This window comes from Anabrus simplex, chromosome 1 (assembly GCF_040414725.1).
Source record: "Anabrus simplex isolate iqAnaSimp1 chromosome 1, ASM4041472v1, whole genome shotgun sequence".
Taxonomy (NCBI): Eukaryota; Metazoa; Arthropoda; class Insecta; order Orthoptera; family Tettigoniidae; genus Anabrus; species Anabrus simplex.
In genome coordinates, this window is record NC_090265.1 from 256,728,087 (window position 1) to 256,746,935 (window position 18,849).

Sequence of the window (18,849 nt, forward strand, 5' to 3'; positions counted from 1 at the left end):
TATAGTTTTCATGGGCTTGAAAGTTTCTTAAAAATCCTAATTTTTACCCTCCAAATCATTGCCAGACGAGCTAGGAAATTGAAATTCTGAACAATTATAGCGTTTAGCCTGTAACCGACGGGAAAATTCCAAGATGTTCAAATGTCTAGCATTTTACCCTGAGAAGTATGGAAATATCGAGGCAATTTCAATGACGGTGCGGAACTTCGTTTCGAGGTAATTGGTGGCTATACAGTAAGTCGTATCACAAAGCGAATAACACAGTCGTACCCAACATGATGAGATCTACAACTTTGGCCCTATGACGTTTTTTCGTATCTCTGTCATTTATACAGTACATAAATGGAGCTTCGTTTCTCGATTGTAGGTAAATTTTGTACTTCTAAATATGAGTATTTTATAGTTTGGCACACTTAATTGAAAGATATAATAATCAAATTTGGCACACGTATTGGGATAACCAGTGGCCATTTTCAAGCCAAATTTTATGATTCGAGCTATTATATAAGTACCTGCCTCAAATAAAATAAAATCTCTCTAAAAATACGAAAAAGGCCAAAAGTCAAAGACTGCAACGTGAAAATGAATCTCAACAGGATAGAGCAAGTCGTCTTACAAATATATTGTCGATCGAGGGAATCCCTGTCTAGGTCGAATGAAAGTAGTTTTGATAGGAATGAACGATTACAGTTAGATAGAACCCGTCATCCATATATTAAATTTTGTATGAAAACTAAAGTCAATCAGTCCGGCCATTCTATCCGGTCGATTTCCTTCATTCTTTTTTAACTGAAAGGTATCCATGCACATATTTGTCATCAGGTACTATAAATCACTTAACTTCCGCTTTCCTCAAATTATTTGATTTTTCAATTTTTTGTCTCTTTGAAGCAATCATATCTTTGGTTATAATGAGGTACGGAGTTCGTTTTGGCCTACGAACACGCAGTGGATCAAGCTCTTTCATTTCAGCTCTTAACTATTCAAATCGGTTGATTCTGAGGAAAGTTACATGAGTGCACATTCAATTTGACGTCTCATTTCTTCAACATTTTTTCTCATTGAAGCAATCATATCTTACGTTCTAATTAAGGTATGCAGTTCGTTTTGGTCTAAAAACACTCAGTGGGTCAAGAGCTTTCTTTTGAGGTAATAACTTCTTATATTGGTAGATTCTGAGAAAAGTTATGAGTACATTTGTCTCCATGACGAAGATCTTTGAAGGACTTTTTAACAGTTCGGCGCGTAGTGTTGTTCCAAGGAACGTTTAATTCAATTTCTTTGTGTGATGTATTTTAGTGTTTTGTTGACATATTATTACATTCTATTACCACAGCAGATCATGTGCTTTATTTCATTAACTCGAAACTTCGCAAATAAATCCGTGAGGATAGTAACGAACAACACCATACTTTTTACATTGCGGGCGGAGCCAGCGGGAAACTGCTAGTTCATTGTTAAGGAGTTTGAATCTCAGAAGTCTACAGAACAGCGTATAGAAAACAAACGTACTCGACATGCTATCTCGCGAAGCCTAGAATTAGAGGATTCGAGAGAGCAGCGATTAGAAGATGACCTATTTGACACTATGCGTTGCGAAATCTGGAATCGGACTATTCTAAAGAGCAGTGATTAGGATGGCCGTATTTTAGTGATCGTCGTCATCATCAAAATCAACGTGAATTTAAAAGTCAAGAACAACATGACATATGTGTTACTGAACAATGTGATCGATATCGTAAGTCACTAGGACAGAGAATCGAGTCAGAAACAAATTTTGATCAAGAAAGGCGTCTGGTTACTGCCAGACAAACGACAAGTGCTATGCGGGATATTGAAAGTGAAGAGAACCAGCGACAACGACTGAATAATGACCAAATAAGAACTAATAGACGTAATATTGCTTGGCCAGAAAAACATAAGAGTGGATTCAATTATGATGCCCAAATAAATTATTCTGCAGCATAAGAGATAGGCCCTATGAATGTTTGTTGTGTTTACTGTAAAGCTTTAAGATGGAAAGATGAGTCAAAAGGACTTTGTTGTTCTTCTGGGAAAGTGCGCTTGGACTCTGTTTATCAGCCACCTGAGCCACTTAAGTTTTTGTTATGTGGCAAACATGATCAATCTCAACATTTCATGAATAATATTAGAAGTTCATGAAGGGAATAATATACCCACGTTTAAAATACAGGGGCAGGTGTATCATTTAATTGGTTCCCTTCTTCCAGTAGATACTGCGAGAGAATCATTCTTACAATATATTTCATTAGCGATTATGACAAAGAAACGCGAGATTACAATGCTTTCCAAATCTAAACACTTCATTAGTAGAAAGCTTGCAAAGTATGCTTATTGAAATAAACAGTTACATTTGTGATTTCGATTCTTCCGTAATTTAATCTAGCTAATTTTCTTCACATTCCTTTTTTCTCTTCTCATTGCTGTCCCCTCTATTGTACATAACGTAATATTTATTTATTTATTTATTTATTTATTTATTTATTTATTTATTTATTTATTTATTTATTTATTTATTTATTTATTTATTTATTTATTTATTTATTTGTTTATATTTTACCGAGCTCGATAGCTGCAATCGCTTAAGTGCGGCCAGTATCCAGTATTCGGGAGTTAGTAGGTTCGAACCCCACTGTCGGCAGCCCTGAAGATGGTTTTCCGTGGTTTCCCACTTTCACACCAGGCAAATGCTGGGGCTGTACCTTAATTAAGGCCACGGCCGCTTCCTTCCCAGTCCTAGCCCTTTCCTGTTCCATCTTCGCCATAAGACCTATCTGTGTCGGTGCGACGTAAAGCCAATAGCAAAAAAAAAATGTATTTATATTTTACTGTACTATACCGTTACTTAAGTGTTATGCCTGTATTTATCTTCTCTTCGTTTTACTTTCAATAATTTTCCTCGTTTCCTTTTCCTTTATGTTTTGTTGTTAACTGTTGTGTCTCTACAGTTATTTTGTTAGTTTTTAATTTTTTCCTCTATTTATATCACTAGATTATTTTTCCTCATTGCTCTTCCACTTATAGTTTTATGTTTGCATTGTGCTAAACCACTGGAGTAATTTTGAACACTTGTTATTTGCTACTTGGAGACGAGCACTGTGGGGGTAAGCCATCTCTAGCCCCCTTAGGGGGTCAGGTATAAAAGTAATCGAATATAGTGTCGAATCCATAGTTTTCGGGGTCGCTGAGATTAATAGTAACACTCCGAATTTTTTAAAGTCAAAGTTCAGCCCCCTTTGCGCTGGGGAGCGAGGGGACAGTGAGATATAAAAATAATCGAAAATATTATCGAATCCATAGTTTACGGGTTCGCTGAGATGAACAGTAACACTCCAGATTTTTTAAGTCATAGTTCAGCCCCCCTTTGCGGTGGTGAGTGAGGGGGGGGGGAGTGAGATATAAATATATATATCAACACTGGAGTGATTTCAGTCAAATTTTGAATAATTATTTGCTATCTGGAGAGGAGCACTGTGGGAGTAAGCCATCTCTAGCCCCCTTAAGGGTGGGGAGTCAGGAGGGTTAGGTATAAAAATAATCGAAAATACTGTCGAATCCATAGTTTACGAGGTCGCTGAGTTGAACTGTGACACTCTGGATTTTGGTTAAGTCATACTTCAGCCGCAATCAGAATGGTGGTTGAGAAGAGGTGAAAATTAATGTAAAAATAACCGAGATTATGTATGTTCCAGAATAGCTCTCAGCGAAAGTGCGTACACATATGACTTACTATCTGAAAAATATACTGTTGGGGGGAAAATACTCCTAGCACTTCTAGGGAATGCGGGACAAAATATCAAAATTAACGAAAACGACTTATATTAATGTCGAATCCATTTTTAAGAGGTCGCTGAGTCGAACTGTGACACACTGGATGCTGATTAAGTCCTACTTCAGCCGCAATCAGATTGGAGGTTGAGAAGGGGTGAAAATGAATGTAAAATGACCGAGATTATGGATGCGTGTGAGTATCTTCCTGAATAGCTCTCAACGGAACTTGGTATACATATGACCATCAGGAGAAAAGAAAACCCTGTGCAGATGGAATATCCCAAGCCCCGCTAAGGTTGGGGAATGGGAGGGGATGACGTATAAAACTAATGGAAGTAACCTATATTAATGTCGTCCGAATCCTTGGCTGAATGGTTAGCCTAGCCGCCTTCGGTTCAGTTTAATGTAAATTTTTCCATGTTTTTTACCACATTTCACTTTTAATACACCCTTGATTTACTTTATTTTAGTCCATTTTAAGCAGTTACCTATAAACACAAGCTGAGAAAATTTGAAAGTTCTATCTTAAATTATCATGGAGTTATATGTTCCTAAAATCTAAAAAAAAAAAAAAATTACTTTGATAGACTTTGCAACTTTTCATTCAAAAATAAAAATGTTATGGATGTTTAAAACCTTGCTGTGCCATAATCAGGGCCTTCCTCATCTTCTTTTCCTCTCTTCTGTGATCTTGTAAACTGCCTCTGAACTTTGGATGCTTTTGTCAATGCTGCATCAGCCCGATCAACCTATTCCTTGTCCAACACTCTCAATGTTTTAACGTGTGCATCCCTGTATTGATCCCTAAAAGCTCTAAAACATTCACTTTTCCTTCATTGCCATCATTATAATATAGAACAGCATCATATCCCTCTAGTGCCCAGAATAGTAATCACGAATTTTAAAAAATTGGTGTTCTTACCTTTCACTCATTCATAATTGCTAATAACATAACCAGAGAAAATTTTTTGATATTCAATGTATTTTGGAAATTATGAGATATTACATATATGTAACACTGGGCGTTAAAGGGAGAAGTACATTTTATAATGAAAATATATATTTGGGTGAGATCTCCTTTCTGAAAATGATTACGTGATAAACTTGGATATAATTACTGATTCCACATTTTTAAAAAACATTTCTTGAACAATATATTGTATTTACAGATGAGTTGCATGCTGGAAATTTAGTTACAAAAAAAAATTTTCTTTCAATTTTACACATGGAACCTCCTGAAACAATTTCTGTCTTTGTTGAAGCAGAGGTAGACCTCACATTTTTCACACAACACATATGAATTGAGCTTAATACATATTTTAAAACGTCCTCCCATGTCTTCCCAAATAGGCCAGTGTTCATATTTATCTTTTTGGCTACAATACATAATTCATTTTGCCCAGTGTTACACATGTGTAACATATACTTTTGAACAAGGTTGTTGGCTAATTTTATTGATTTCATAAGAAGCTGTAAGTCCTACAACAACTACTAATCCTTACCGAACCAGGATTCAAGGTATAATTAACTATACAACTACATTTTTTTAGAAAAATATTAATTGTATCTTACATTCGAAGCCATGCTTCGTTCCCGGGTAAACAACTGAAATTCAATGCTATACTACAAACTGCAGAGCACCGCCGTCTCAATCCTATTACTATTACTCGACTCTTACCAATCAGGCTTTAAGAAAAAACATAGTACCATGACAGCTCTGCTGAAAGTGACAGATGACATTAGATATGCAATGGACAACAAACAAGTGACAATACTTACTCTTTTAGTTTTCAGTAGCGCATTTGATACTGTCGATCCTAGGTTGCTTCTTTCCAAATTACAGTCCTTAAACTTTAGCCAGAAAGTGCTGGAATTTTTCTATTCTTACCTCACAAACCGCCGGCAGTGTGTGGTTGCAAATAATAATAAATCAACGTGGCGAACAAAAAAATTGGTGTTCCACAAGGGTCAGTACTAGGCCCTCTCCTATTCACTTTATATATAAATTATATCACCAGATCAATTAAGTACTGCAAGTACCATCTTTATGCTGATGATCTGCAAATCTATTACCACACTAGAACTAATAATATACAACAAGCAATATGTAATGTAAACGCTGACCTTGAGCAAATTAATAGCTATGCAATTAAAAACAACCTTAAATTAAATCCCCATAAAACGCAAGCCATTATCATCGGTACATCAAAGAATCTTCACATTTTAAAACAAAATTGCATTCCTCCCGTAACTTTAAATAATACTGTTATACCTTATTGTGAATCAGTTTCTAACCTTGGTGTTATTATAACGGAAACTCTAAACTGGTCAGCGCAAGTTAAGAATATCTGCAAAAAGGTTTATTGTGGCTTGCACCCCTTAAAACGTTTCAGAAATGTATTCCCTCGATCACTAAAAATTCAACTTGTTCGGTCATTATTATTTCCGATTTTTGACTACTGTGATGTAATTCTTACGGATATAACAAAAGAATTAAGCTTAGAACTACAACGCACTCAAAATGCTTGTCTTAGATATGCTATGGATTTACGGTATGACGCTCGAGTTTCTCCCTACTATAAACAATTATCTTGGTTACGACTAGACGACAGGCGTAAACTACATGCAAATACTCTTATGTACCAGGTACTTTCGGAAGACATTCCTGCTTATCTCTCCAGCAATTTTCGTCCCTTGGTTCTTTACATCTCCATGATACTCGCTCAGTGTCCCTCCTAGAAATACCTGTCCACCGAACAACCACATACCATCGATCATTTACTATCACCGCTTCGGAATGGTGGAATGCTCTTCCCAAAGACATCAAGGATGCTGCATCAAAAAGTATATTTAAAACCTCCTACCAGCAGTTCCTCGTTAAGTGCTTCCAGCAAGGTACAGTACCTGTATGAGTGGAACGAGTGATTGTGTGTGAAAATGATATGAGATTATTGCACAATAAATTAAATATTGCTTTAATATAATAATTTAAATTAAATTAAAAACATCCATATTGTATTTACGAAGTAGAAGTAGTCTAAAAATAGCTAATAGTAAGTACAGTATTTAACTTACACTGACTGACAGAGCAAATGCAACACCAAGAAGGAGTGGTTCGAAAGGGATGAAAGTTGGGGAAAAAACAGAGACGGCACGGACGAATAATTGATGTTTATTTCAAACCGATATGCAGGTTACACAATGCGCACGGCATCGACTCAGTAGGATGTAGGACCACCGCGAGCGGCGATGCACACAGAAACACGTCGAGGTACAGAGTCAATAAGAGTGCGGATGGTGTCCTGAGGGATGGTTCTCCATTCTCTGTCAACCATTTGCCACAGTTGGTCGTCCGTACGAGGCTGAGGCAGAGTTTGCAAACGGCGTCCAATGAGATCCCACACGTGTTCGATTGGTGAGAGATCCGGAGAGTACGCTGGCCACGGAAGCATCTGTACACCTCGTAGAGCCTGTTGGGAGATGCGAGCAGTGTGTGGGCGGGCATTATCCTGCTGAAACAGAGCATTGGGCAGCCCCTGAAGGTACGGGAGTGCCACCGGCCGCAGCACATGCTGCACGTAGCGGTGGGCATTTAACGTGCCTTGAATACGCACTAGAGGTGACGTGGAATCATACGCAATAGCGCCCCAAACCATGATACCGCGTTATCTAGCGGTAGGGCGCTCCACAGTTACTGCCGGATTTGACCTTTTCTCCACGCCGACGCCACACTCGTCTGCGGTGACTATCACTGACAGAACAGAAGCGTGACTCGTCGGAGTACACGACGTTCCGCCATTCCCTCATCCAAGTCGCTCTAGCCCGGCACCATGCCAGGCGTGCACGTCTATGCTGTGGAGTCAATGGTAGTCTTCTGAGCGGACGCTGGGAGTGCAGGCCTCCTTCAACCAATCGACGGGAAATTGTTCTGGTCGATATTGGAACAGCCAGGGTGTCTTGCACATGCTGAAGAATGGCGGTTGACGTGGCGTGCGGGGTTGCCACCGCTTGGCGGCGGATGCGCCGATCCTCGCGTGCTGACGTCACTCGGGCTGCGCCTGGACCCCTCGCACGTGCCACATGTCCCTGCGCCAACCATCTTCGCCACAGGCGCTGCACCGTGGACACATCCCTATGGGTATCGGCTGCGATTTGACGAAGCGACCAACCTGCCCTTCTCAGCCCGATCACCATACCCCTCGTAAAGTCGTCTGTCTGCTGGAAATGCCTCCGTTGACGACGGCCTGGCATTCTTATCTATGCGCGTGTCCTGTGGCACACGACAACACGTTCTACAATGACTGTCGGCTGAGAAATCACGGTACGAAGTGGACCATTCGACAACGCCGTGTCCCATTTATCGTTCGCTACGTGCGCAGCACAGCGGCGCATTTCACATCATGAGCATACCTCAGTGACGTCAGTCTACCCTGCAATTGGCATAAAGTTCTGACCACTCCTTCTTGGTGTTGCATTTGCTCTGTCAGTCAGTGTAGATCTAGTCTTGCAAGGATACAATTAGTTAAATTTTCATTTAGTATTTTTATTAAGCTTACTAGTATTTTTACATTCTTATTTCTTTTGTTGTGTATAGATTTTTTTTTCCTCAAACCTGTATTATGTAGGCAGTTACTTTTTCTTTCATTCTTCTTTGCATGTATATATTCATATTTTTGTCTTAAAAATTAGTGTTATTTGTAGTTCTTAGCATTTTAAGTTAATCAATGTCATTGTATGGAATAATAATAATATTATGTGTGTGGTTAAGTGTAAGAAAGGGCCAAGAGCCCTAACTTCGCCACAGAAAATAAAGGCTTTATCTATCTATCTATCAATGCCTGTGGTCATATGTCTCACCAGTCTCCTTAGCTTTCCAATATCCACACCATATGTCACCGCCTCTGGGGCACAACCAAGGGCGCCCATACCCGGGGGCAAGGTGGGGCCGCGGTCCTCCTCTAGCTCTCTGGGAAAGGCAAAAATCTAGTGTAGTCACGGGTTTTCCTTTCAAGAAAATGATTTAAAAGTCAGTATTACGTAAAAGCGGTAGTACCGTCCACCACCAACAGGCGGGGGATACCGTGGGTTATTCTAGCGCAGAATACAAATCGCCATTTATCTTCCAAGATATTAAAATTACTACGTACCCCCCAGGTCTGGGCCCCCCCTCTAGAAACTGTCATATGGGCGCCCATGGGCACAACATTATGTTGTGGATGCGTATTGGTTGATAGCTTATGGAAATATGAGGCTCAAACTCCTCTTTTCATAGAATTTACACTTGTTGAGTTTTCTCTGATTGTTTTTTCCATAATAAACTTGCAGAGTGTCTATTCCCTTGCCTGAAAGCCTACCTTTTCCATCCTCTAGTTTTTGCCACTTCCTTCTTTTTATAATTTCCCTCAATGTACTGCCTAAACACACCCTACATTGTAATAAAGAGTTAATTTCAGAGCCATCTACAGTTAAAGCCGGAAGGTACGCTTGGCAACGCTGTATCTATCTGTCAAGCGGAGGCCGAGAGAAAAGGGGGCGTGTCCGACTTTGAATTGACTTCAATGATATTCAGCGCACTTAGACCAACATGATGGTTATGAAAAATATACACACTGTGAAAAATGACACTAAGAAACACACACATCAAGAAATGCACTCAGTAAAGTTAGAAATACACATTTTACATGCATAAAAACAAAACCCTTTAAAGAACAGTACTCACAAGCTCAATATTTATGGAGTGTTGACAGCTTCCTTCGTTTACTGATTTTATCATCACTGCTGGCATAACTCTTGTTCTTAATCTGCTTTCTATAATTATTCAACATGACGTTGCAAAATGTGGACAATAAACAGTCTATTAGACTATTATTGTCATGCCCACAGTTACCCTGTTCAAACCAGAACTGTTGATTTTCATCTCTCCCTAAAGCAGATCTGGATAGAGAGAAGAGAACTTCTTTGTGATTTCCACAATCCAGGTAGTCTTCCTTGTAGTCTTCAGACACCAACAAGGTAAACATTCCTGTCACTGTTACACAGACACACACAACACAATCTGATGGCACCACTAACCCACCTCTCTGAAGTTCTTCAAAATAGGGGTCATCTGTTTCATTGCACTGCAGGAGACCTAAACATGTGTCACAGCTTATCCTTTTGGATATTGCTCTTACTGCATACCCAGAAATGTATATTACACCTGACATCTCAAAATGCCCATCAGAAATGTCACATGATAAAAGTGAATCAAACTTTTTTATCACTGCCATATTGAGCCTAATATCATCTGCCTTGGTGGAATCAGACATTTCTAACTGGCTACAGTCAAACTGCACTTTTCCATACCTAGATGAGTGCAAGCCCAGAACACTCTTAATCCTAATTTTCTTCTCACTTTCTATAACTTGAAGTGCAGTAACATTGTATTTACAACCACTAAGCTGTCTGTACTGACCAAACCTTCTTTCCAGATTGTCACTCTGAAACTTCCCTAACAGTAAATAATTTGGTTTCACAGTTTCAAATGAAAATTGGATAATTTTTAACAGGACAGTTGTGGTATGTACCAAAGCTCTTGAAGTGTCAGTTGTTAAGTGACCATGAACCAAATTTAAATCATCCCAACTGCTTACCCACTCACAAAAATGTTGAAGAAATTGAATGCGGTCATCATCTAGTTCAGTAAAAGGCATTTGATTGTGGTCCCTCATGCAAATTCCTTTAGTTACACTTTTGACGTTTACAATACGCCACCACTTACTAATAATTTCTAAAAAACTTGCAGTGGCATTAGAATCTAGTTGACTGGTTTTTAAAGCAGCTTTGGTGGTGTCATGGAACAGATTATCAACAAGTGACACTTTCTGCCTATCAAGATTGTTGGGATACACCGTTTTATAATTAAGTTTAAAAGCTGTAGCAATCAGGTTGGATGCATGACTGTGGTACACATAAAGGTTCCTTAAATCATTAAAGCACGCCTTACAGATAATCTGATCTACTTCAAAATCAGGGAAAATAAAAGTTTTGTCTCTGTCTTTCTGATTCAGCCAGTTATTCCTGATGTTCTTAAATATATGTACAGGATCAAACATGAGAAATATCTGTAAATTCTTGTGTTGGGGATTTGGTACACAATATGGACTTTCACTTCCTAACAATGAACACATACTGCTAAACATATTCTTATTTATCGTATTGTTGTTACATATTATGCACATAACAATTAGTCCTGTATTCTGAACAAGTGTCAGAGCATTCATTGTCAGGTTAAATAAAATCTCCGGACTGTGCTTTCACTGGGGTGAGAGAGATGACTTCCTTAAAGGATCCAAATGCAGAATGCACCATGAAAGCTTGTATTGTTCTTGCTTCTTGTAAAGGGCTATTCTTGGCTTGACCAATGAGTACTCCGTTCTTGTACTCAAGAGAGGGATTCACATAAATTTCATCAAGACTTAAAACTACATATTTTCCAATGTCTGATAAATTCCTTGTCACTCGGTAAAGAAAGTTTCTGTTTTCCTTTTCCGAATTAGGTGACACTTGTAAATTTGCTGCTAATTTTTCAAGGTACTTAGGGTGTGGTAGTATCAGTGTACCACTCTCACGCAAAGAACAATAAGCAGCGTGAGACTGACAGTTCAACATAAAGGCAAGAATCAATGTACTTTTTGAGTAACTCTTTTTCCTTTTAGTACAAAGTTCGAATTGTTCCCTTAAGAAAACAAGGTTAGATGAGAAGTCTGTGCTTTCACTGCTAACCTCACAAAACTCTATGAGCTTGTCAAGCATTTTAAGTACATTACTTTGTACACATTCAACACTAACACTACTAGCAGTGGCTCCTGTATAATTTAATAAATATTCATTTAGCTGAGACCACTTGGAGATTTTACCATCAGCTAAACATTTAATTTCTTTGACTGACACCTGATAACTATTAACATATACAGTCACATGCATATCCTGGTGAATTTTTAGTAAATTACTTACATTTGGCAAATCATCCAGATTTAATCTGTATATACAAAGAAATTCATTACAGATACTGATCTGCCATACTGACATGTCAATTTTGGTATGAAGAAGGGATCTTAAATGATTAAAGTCAGCTATTAAGTCATCTTGAAGCTTTGATTCCTCCAAATCTGTTTTCCTCTTGTTTTCCCTACTCTTAATTTCCAGTCTCCTATCTTCAGGATCTTTTCTTTTTACACTCTTCGATGACAAATATTTGGGCAAATTTGGGAAAATAGTTGGACATGCATTAGGAAGAAGTTCATTAGGTTTAGGTGGTTGTACAGTTATATTGCCTTTACTATCACAAAACTTTTCCCCTTTTGAAAAACTATCATCTGTGAAATGTTTTATACACACGACTGAATCTATCATCTGTGAAATGTTTTATACACACGACTGAATCCTTCCCAGGTTCCCAATTATCCCGCTTAACTTGACGAATCCATTTTTGTTTTAATTCCTCATCAGAAGGAAACCTAAATGAGGTAACATAACCATCCTTTTTGATGTCATAGTTGCTACGACACATAGGAACACAACATTTTCTGGGCATCTGCAAATACACGAAACGTGTTATTAATAACCCGAATTCGGGCATGCCGTCACGTATTTCGATAATAGGTTCTACGTATGTCCCTCAGTCACCTACCTTGTTACATATACTCGAACATATCCATGAAAAATACAAATAAACACAACACGAAGTTCACTACACATCAACATACACAGATAGCTCCCGCGCTTTCGCCTCCGCCTCCGCTGGACGTTGCCAAACTTACATGACTCCGCCTTGTAAAATGTAGACGGCTCTGGTTAATTTTGGAGCATAAAATGCTAATATCTATCAGTCTAAACCCAAAAGTATCTTGTTCACGAGAGTTATCAGATTGGGACAGCAAGTTGGAAATATCTTCTTCCTCGAAGCACTCTCATCAAGAGAACCTCCAGATGTATCCTGGGTTTATTTTCTTTAGTAAATCGATCCCCGGCAAACTTGCGTTTCTTCCTTTGTAAACGGGGCATAATTGTGAATAATATATGCACAATTCGCTAAAAACTGTCGCATTCACCCTGTATAAAAAGCAATAATGTTTTCACATGAAGTACTACTTCCAGAAAGGACAAACTAACCTCCAAGACATGTTTACATGGTTTATTCATAAAATAAGTGCCAGTATTGCCATCTGTGGATGACTCCTGTAACTTCAACAAAGACAATGGAATACTGGAACCACGGCCGAGCTAGCTAGAGCGACGCATCAAGTCAGCCGTGCTGGAACCAACGAGCTAGAATATCATAGAGGGTTGTTGGCCTGACATCAGCGCTCCCTGCTTGAAGCAAGTTGATAATGGGCAGCCATGTTAACGGTTGTCAAAACAAAGCGAATTGGCGCGAGAGCATATGCTGAGGTGACAAGGGAGATCGTGCATGCCAATTTAATTCCCTAAGTTTTAAGAAGTGAAAACATAGATTCTCGCTTTCAAGAATGCCAGCCGTAAGCTCAGCGTATGGTTGTACTAATCGGAGTAATAAAACCAAGGATATATCGTACTTTAAGTAAGTATTACTGAATGATAGCCGAGATTCCTTTTGTAATTTATGTTTGTAATTAAATCCATTTTATTGTTTACTTAGCGAAAGTACGGATAGCCACGGTAATTATTTGTCGAATTTTGTTTCAGATTTCGTTTAAAGAACAAGGAATTAACGGAACAATGCGTTGTGAGGGCGAAAAGAGATAAATGGTATCCCACTCAATTCATTTGCTTATGCTCTGTACATTTCCAGCCCTATTTAATTTTCATTCACATATACAAATAAAGGAAATGGAGCACCCACCACCAAGAAAACGTAACCACAAAAAAACACATTCTAGCTCGTTGACTGGAACATACACATGTCAGAGATACAACAATACTGAAGTATGCAAGCTCTGGATTGAAAGGAAGTTGAAAGATAAGCAAGTTTAGGCGTCATTCAACTGTGCAGGCGCTGATGTATTATTTTATTGCGACAAAAATAATGGGCACAGAGTCATAAAAACTTGGTAGCATATTGCCAATATGTGGTAAATTAATATAGTCATATTAATTATAAAACTTTTTTGCATAAAATCACCATCATCCCCCCTTTAAGTAAATGGTCTAAAATAACCGAGATTAGTGTTGAATCCACTGCTTTTGGGGTCGCAAGGATGATTGGTGGCAGTCCCAATGACAGTTGAAATCGTGTACATCGTATCTATAGTGCGACGGGTAAACATATAGCCTAGTTATCACTTACTAGCTGATGTACCCGCGCTTCGCTACGGGATTCTCAGAAAGACTGGCTTTGTGGTTTTCCTAACTGAAATCAACATAGGTCATTACAAAAACGTAAGTATAAATGTAGCGATTTAAAGCAATGCTATCATATAAAATACTCGATCAAATGGAAAGCCGCACGTTTTATCACTTTTAACGAACAGTGCTGCGGTTAGATTGCGGTGCCAAACTAATAGTCCAAATTTCCAGAGCTGGTATGACCAGGTCGCAGATTGCCATGAACACTCATCTGCCATATTCCGCTAAATATGCACACTGTTCATTCCAATCAGTGCCTCAGAGTAGGGATTGAATAGCCCAGATGCTATGATGATCCAGTGTGTTACGTACCAGTAGTATCCGAAAATTTATAAACCAGGGAAATGGAATGCTAAAAAAGAACGTTATCTAACTCCCCAATTACTTCCCATCAATATTCAGGCAGGCTGTTACACTCTGTACGACTGGGCGAGTTGACCGTGTGGTTAGCGGTGCGCAGCTGTGAGCTTGCATCCGAGAGATAGTGCATTCGAACCCCATTGTCGGCAGCGCTGAAGATGGTATTCAGTGGTTTTCCACTTTCACACCAGTCAAATGCTGGGCCTATACCTTAATTAAGGCCTAAGGCACTCCTAGTCCTTTCCTATCACATCGTCGCCATAAAACCAATCTATGTCGGTGCGACGTAAATCAAATAAAAAATACTCTGTACGCAGCAGTAATCCTATCTACCGGAGATGAGGGGCAACAGAAGACACAAAGCACATCACGACAAACAATGGTCAATGTAATGTTATTGTTGATCAGTGTTATGAGCTTTCTATATTATAGGCCTACACATTTAGTTTTCTTTCGACTCTGTGATTTGTAAAATATTTTATACCGTAAACTGTAGTTTCTTATTCTCCGACTTTACATACCGATTTTCATTAAATACTGTTTACCCATTTTCTCGTTACTCGGCGCTGATATGGACTTACTGTAGTAACAAAACTCCAAATTCATGAATATCTTTGTGATCGTAGCCAGTACGGTAACAATGTATGAGACATGAATAATAGGAAATTTAATACTGTATAACCTTAGTTATGTAGCATTCATCGATTATACCTCTAATAAGAAATATTTGGGAATTACATTTTAGGCCTTCCCCTAAAGTACCATTTCACTCAGCGTGAATAAAATAACTTACAGCCTAGACTATAGCGACTTATTTCCTGACTTTGCATACCGATTTTCGTCACGATAGGACTACTAATAACAACAATATTTGAGAATTAAATTTTAGGCCTTCCCCTAAACTACCATTTTTCTAAGCGTGAATACAATCATTGACAGCCTAGATTGTAGCAATTTATTCCCCAACTTTGCATACCCATTTTCTTTAAAATACGACCACTAATAGCATAAATAGTTGAGAATTCAATTTTAGGCCTTCCCCTAAACTACCATTTCAGTCAGCGTGAGTAAAATGTTTTATAGCCTAGATTGTAGAGGCTCATCCCCCGACTTCACATACCGATTTTCATTAGACCACTAATAACATCAATAGTTAAGAATTCAATTTTAGGCCTTCCCCTAAACTACCATTTCACTCAGCGCGAGTAAAATGATTTATAGCCTAGATTGTAGAGGCTCATACCCTGACTTCACATACCGATTTTCATTAAATTCTCTTCAACCGTTTTCTCGTGATGCGTGTACATACATACAGACAGACAGATAGACAGACAGACAGACAGACAGACAGACAGACAGACAGACAGACAGACAGACAGACAGACAGACAGACAGACAGACAGAAATTACGGAAAAGTAAAAAGTGCATTTTCTTGTTACTATGGACATGACCGATACAGAAATACCATTATTTTCAAATTCAGAGCAATGTACAGACAAAACTCTTATTTTATATATATAGATTATATTTTTGACAGGGTCAAATGATTCCTAGTCAATTCGAGCTTCCATAACGATAAAGTTTTACTCGAAAATTAAATAATCTAAAACTTTAAATAAAACACACTTCAATAACTCTAAAATTACATCATAGATCATAAAATATCAATTGCATTTCATAAAGGAATTCAATAAAAATAAACTTCACACATAACTAACTGGTAATACAAATATTTAAGGTAAACATTCACAAAATAACCGGGCAACGCCGGGTACTACAGCTAGTTGTAAATATATTTTTCATTACGGAACTCTGTAATTCGGCTTCTCGCTGTTTTGGTTTCCCAAATAAATAAATAAATAAATAAATAAATAAATAAATAAATAAATAAATAAATAAATAAATAAATAAATAAATAAAACTGTTCTTCAATCTTTCACACCAAATTCCAACAAAAATGACTATAAAATAGTTATAAATGCTGATCGACGACCTTCAGCAGAGCACAGAGGTCGCCATAACGAACCGGCAACAAACGAAGTACCGTATCTGGGTTACTGGTAAATCAAGACTGTGACAAACGGGACATAGTACTTCGTAGACTTGACAATAGATTGCAGATAATCGCCGAAACTCACAGATCTTATGACGTCCTACAGTATCCTCTAATGTTTGTTTATGGGGAAGACGGATATAACTTTTCGGTCTATCAAGTCGACCCAAACACAGGCCAACCAAATGTTCAAAAACCTTTCCGCACTATAATACTATTGTTACCGATTAATGATTAGAGAGAATGAGTAGGCCTACAATAGTTTGCATTATAACAAACAATTATTTAAATCAATACTTAGTTGACGTATACGCTAAAATCGAAACAGGGAGACTCATTTTTATACGAACTAACAAAAAAAAAGTCTTCGAGTTAACAATATTATATTTACCTTCAGGACGCAATCAATCATAATGAGAATGTAGAGGCCTTGGGCCAGTTAGTTATTCTACCTTCATCGTTTATGGGAGGACCTAGATATATGTACCAATGCACACAGGATGCGTTTTGTTATGTTATAAAATATGGACGTCCCGATATTTTCATAACATTCACGACCGATCCTAAATGGGATGAAATTACAAACGAACTTCTTACTGGACAGTTGGCTTCTGGTCGGCATGATGTTGTAGCAAGAGGTTTTAAACAAAAATTGAAAAAATTATGGATCTCCTGGTGAAAGGATAAATTTACGGTTCCGTTCGCTGTTTTATGTACTGTATAGTGTAGAATGGCAGGAGCGCGGTTTGCCCCATGCCCATGCTTTGATATGGTTAGAAATGAAAATAAGGCCAAAGCAAATTGATGTAGTTATTCGAGCATAATTGCCAGACCGACAAGTTGATCCAGAACTATTAGATGTTGTAAAATCCCACATGGCACACGGTCCATGTGGCCCTTACAATCCTCAATCTCCATGTATGAAGAACGGTATTTGTAGTAAAATATTTCCTAAATCTTTCAGTACAGAAACCATTACGGGTGAGGTTCGTTATCCATTTTACAGACGTCGTTCACCTCAAAACGGTGGTATACGAACGCCAATTCGATCACGAACTAACTCTGATATCGATAATCGCTGGATTTTTCAATTTTCCCCGGTATTGTCACGCACTTTTAGAGCACACATCAACGTTGAACTTTGTAGCAGTGTAAAATCAATAAAATATATTTGCAAGTATGTCAACAAAGTTTCTGACTTGGCAGTATTTAGAGTACAAAATGCTAACGATGAAGTGACATCATATCAAAATGCAAGATATATTAGTACTTCCGAAGCAATCTGGCGCATATTGTCATTTTCGATTCATGAACGTTTCCCCGCAGTAACACCTCTGGATATCCATTTAGAAAACGGTCAGAGAATGTATTTTGATCCAAACAATGTCCGTGGAGTCGTAGAGAATCCGAGGAATACCACACTAATGACGTTTTTCGATCAGCGCCATAACGACGAATTCGCAGCCAGTTGATTGTATGAAGAAGTACCAGCTTATTACACATTTAATAAAGAAAATAACACATTCCAACGGCGACGCTGAGGTACTCCTGTGGAGGGTCATCCTGGCATGTTTCACGAGCATACTCTTGGTATAATTTATCCAATTCATCCTAATAATCGGGAATTGCATCATCTAAGGATGTTATTAAATGTTCTCAAGGGACCAACTTCTTTCGAAAGTCTCAAAAGCGTGAATGGTATTTTACATCCTACATATTAAGCAGCATGCCTTGCACTTGGTTTACTAGAAGGCGACAATCACTGGTGCGACACATTAACAGATGCCAGTATAAACAGCAGCACATCTCATTTGCGAGAGCTATTTGCCATTATATTGGTATTGTGCAATGATTCTAATCCCTCCGAATTATGGGACAAGTTTAAGGTTCATTTCATGGAAGATTATGTAAGAGACCTCCCACGACATTACCCAGTTGCAGACATAAATGCTCATTTATAATACTAATCGTGCTCTGTTTGCGTTACAAGACATTCTTCTTTCCATAGACGGCTATATTCTCATATTCTCTCTCATTATAGTTTACCATCTACACAAGCGACCGATGGGATTGTTGATAATTTGAACTGAGAATTTATTGAACACACAAATTTTGATCCAGTTAAACTTCAACATATGATAAATCAGAATTAATCAAGATTAAACAACGAAGAAAATCAAGTTTACCGACTCCTAATTGACAGTATGAATGCTGCTAATGCTGGCGGCGTATATTCTTTAGACGCTGCAGGTGGTAGGAACTGGCAAGACATTTTTGA